The following is a 4,032-nucleotide window of genomic DNA, read 5'->3' on the forward strand; positions in this document are numbered from 1 at the left end:
GCCAGCTCAGGGCCTCCAGACTATACCGCTCACATGGCCGTTCGCGGTCTGGGGGCTGGATATCTTGGGCCCATTCCCTCGAGCGCCAGGGGGCTTCCTCTATGTCGCCATTGACAAGTTCACCAAGTGGGCGGAAGTGGAAGCCGTCCGCACCATTCCAGCCGGTTCTGCGGTTAAGTTCATCAAGGGCCTCGTGAGCCGTTTCGGGATCCCCAACCGCATCATCACCGACAATGGCTCGCAGTTCACTAGTAACCTCTTCAAAACATATTGTGCTAATCTTGGAACATAGATCTGCTACACTTCGGTGGCGCACCCCAGGAGCAATGGCCAGGCTGAACGCGCCAACGCGGAGGTCCTGAGAGGCCTCAAGACCAAGACCTTCAAGAAGAAGCTCGAGGCCTGCGGCAGGGGCTGGCACGACGAGCTCCAGTCCGTGCTGTGGTCCATCCGCACCACCACCACGAAGCCGACGGGAAAGACCCCATTCTTCCTTGTCTACAGAGCCGAAGTGGTCCTCCCTCACGAGGTCAAGCATCGCTCCGCACGGGTCCTGGTGTTTGATGAAACGCAGCAGGACACCACGCGGGGGATGGACGTCGTACTGGGGAGGAACGACGCCGCGAAGCTGCACTAAGGGCGGCAAGGTACCAGCAGGCGTTGCGAGGGTACCACTGCCGCAACATCCTCTCCAGGATGCTCAAAGCAGGCGACCTCGTCCTGAGGCGGGTCCTCTCCAGGGAAGGGTTGCACAAGCTCTCACCCATGTGGGAGGGCCCGTTCAGGGTCATCCATATCTCCAGGCCTGGCGCCGCGCGCCTGGAGACGTGGGACGGGGTGCCCGTCCAGAACGCCTGGAACATCCAGCACCTTCGGAAGTTCTACCCATGAAGCAAGGCCCCGTGCCTGTGAAGCAAGGCCTAGTGCCTGTGAAGCAAGGCCCCGTGCCTGTGAAGCAAGGCCCCGTGCAGTGAAGAAAGGCCCAATGCGTGTGAAGAATCGCCGCCCGTGACACTCTCATGTAATAATGAGTGGGGGTGTACACGCCACGGAGTCTCTGGAGAGCCGCCCTTGGGCCTCGAGGGCTCCCTCCCACGCCTAGTGGCAGCACTTAGCTCCGCGCTGGTGAGAAGACGTCGAAGACTAGACTAGGTGCCAGACGCGGCTTTTCATTTGCTTTCCGTAGTTGGCTCGCCTTCTCTTAATCGAAGTTTTCTTCTGGTGTCCCTTACTGATTTGGTTTCGTCGCCTTTTGCCGCCTTTTCCGAATCTAGTTCGCTTGTGTTCTCCTTCTCGCATACCTCGCGAAGGGGCTAGGCCGGTGCCTTCGCGAGGGTTTCTTCTTCCTGCGTTGGTTCTTCTCTCTGCCTTCGGTCTGCCTTCTCGCGAGGCACCCTTGTTCGAGCCCACAACCGGCACATCTCTCCTAATTCGTGCCCCTCGGGTACCGTGATATGAAGCGATGGGTCAAGGCTCGGGTGAACGATAAGTCTCCTAGCGAGCTTCTTAACAAGTTTTTTGCAGCTCCTGAGCAACCACTAAGCCAAGACGGACACGAGGAGACAAGTGCCTCGTGAAGAAGAGGCTGCCCCGAACGCGCCAGGCTAAGATATCTCCGCACAAAATAACGACACAACACAGAAATAACAAGCATGGCGTAATAATTGAGGAATCATAGTTCGATACACGCCCCTCTGGGCCCATGCTGGTTTCATTTTGATGCAGGAAAGAAAAGAGGAACAAAACAAAAGCAGCGTTGAAGTGAACCACGGGGGCAGGTCTCCAATGACGTCCCAAGCTTAGCCGGATCCCTCCTCGCGCTTCACGAAGGCGCGGCGACGAGATGACCCGCTACCACCTTCGAAGCGGGCGCGGCGGCTGGTCGTAGCGGCCACTGCTGGAACTTTCACCAAGAGAAGAGCCACCGTAGCTGGACGAGGCGCGGCCGGTGGGCTCACCCTCGTCACAGCCATCACCGAGACCGAGCACCTCCTCGCCGTCGTTCGTCTTGGGGGCAGCACCCAGCACGGCGACCATCTTCCCCAAACACCCTCATGTAGAGGGTCGCATCACCTTCATACTTGAAGTGGAGGGTGCACCGCTTGCCCAGGCCGCGCACGCGGGCGAACGTCTGCCAACCGCGGGCCAGAGCTATGTTGCCCGTGGCGGAGGCTCCAACCGCGACCCAGGAAGCCCTGCTGCAGCAACCGTCCGCCTGCAGCCAGAGCCCACCTGGACCAGGGGTCGGCAGCTCGTTGACGAAGAAGCGCGAAAGCTGGAGCCAGTTGTCGGCCGGATCCACCGACCAGACAATGAACTCCTGCAGCACCTCTGCCGCGTGGAAGCGTGGTCGGCGAGGTCGTGCAACCACGGCGCGTCTCCCCTCACCAACAGGGCTACCATGACTGGATCGACCACCGCCGCGCGCAGCGGCGCCACCCCGGGAGCAGGGGGCCACGGCGGAGTCGTGGTGTGCTTGCAGGGGCGGCCGCGTCCCCGTTTAGGCGCCGGACAGCCGGGCCCCTCGCGAGGGGCCTTTCCTTTCTCCATGGCGGAGAACCTCTTCGACGGCGCCATTGGAGTCGGTGGTGGAGCAAAGGAAGAAGAAGCGAGCGAAATGGGAAGCGATGAGAGATAGGGGCTCTGCCCCCATCCCCATTTATAGCAGGAGAAGGCCAACCAGCACCCCCACGATCACAGGTAATGATGGCTTTCCTAGCATGTCGCGGGGACTTGTCAAGTCGGGCAGTTGCCGAGGCAGCGTGGGGAAGCGGAGACACCCACGTCCAATCAACCGCCACGCGTCAACCGAGGCCGCAGGCTTTTGGGGCCCGCGACACTCTGCGCTTGATCCCTTGGCTTCGCCTCGAAGCCAAGCCCGAGCGCGCCTTGGGCCCGGGGGCTACTGTCGGTGTTCTGGGAACGGGGGTCCCTAGACTTGCCTACCTGCGGCCCGCGGCGTGGCTGGGCTGGCAAGTCTGTACGGCCCATCTTCATCGACAAGGCATTCAAGACCCTCACGAGGGGCCAAGCCTCATGAGGCGGACGACACAAGACCTCCTTAGGAGCGGCCTCGCCAGGCAGGCTCGCGAGGGGCGGAGAGATCAAGGCAGAGCAAACCTCGTGAGGTCCTCGTGACGTGAGCCATGACGATCGAGACCAGGTGGGCGCCAGGTAGGCTCCAGCGCACGAAGTGTCCTTGTTTCCTCTTTGGTGCCAAGGGGGAAGTGCAGGCGCGGAGTACCGAGGCATCAAGCAAAGGTTTCCATATTGGTGCAACGAGACCAAGACCAGAAGGACGGCAGGACGGAGGCCACCATGGAGCCCAAGACGGCGTCATCACTAGAGCCTTTGGCAGGCGAAGACCACCTTTTGTTAGGATAACTTGTACTAGTTGTCCCCTTTCAAATTGGTCGTTGTTGGCTCCCTTCCCGCTCAATATTTGGGGAGAGGACCAGGACCTATATAAGTAGAACTAGCCACCACAGTGAAGGGAGGACAAGAGAGAGAGAGGATCGACCTCACCACAAGTCAACAGCGGATCCAAGATCATCTCACCCACACAAGTTCACCAAGCACAAGAACACCTCAACCTGAGGAGGCTGTGCTTCCCCTTGTACTGTTCATCACCAGCCCAAGAGGCAATCCACCACCACCACACTGGAGTAGGGTATTACACCACAACGGTGGCCCGAACCAGTATAAATCTTGTGTCTTTCTATGTTGTGAGTTCGTTGAGTTTGTCCGCAAGATCTTAGAGAGCTAGGGCATGGATCGATAGGGAGAAAACCTTCGCGCGCACCCCAGTGTTCGAACCTCAAGGGTTTGCCGGAACCCGTGATCTGACAAACACCCAAAGAGTACTAAGGTGAGATCATGTTTTGCTTGTGAGAGAAGTTTAGTCAACGCATCTGCCACATTCAGATCCCTATGTATTTTGCAAATTTCTATGTCTATAATGCTCCTGGAGCTACTCTAGCTAATTGCTCCCACTTTTAATATGTATCCAGATTGAGACTCAGAGTCATCCAG

The sequence above is a fragment of the Triticum urartu genome, chromosome 4 (genome assembly GCF_003073215.2).
Source record: "Triticum urartu cultivar G1812 chromosome 4, Tu2.1, whole genome shotgun sequence".
Taxonomy (NCBI): Eukaryota; Viridiplantae; Streptophyta; class Magnoliopsida; order Poales; family Poaceae; genus Triticum; species Triticum urartu.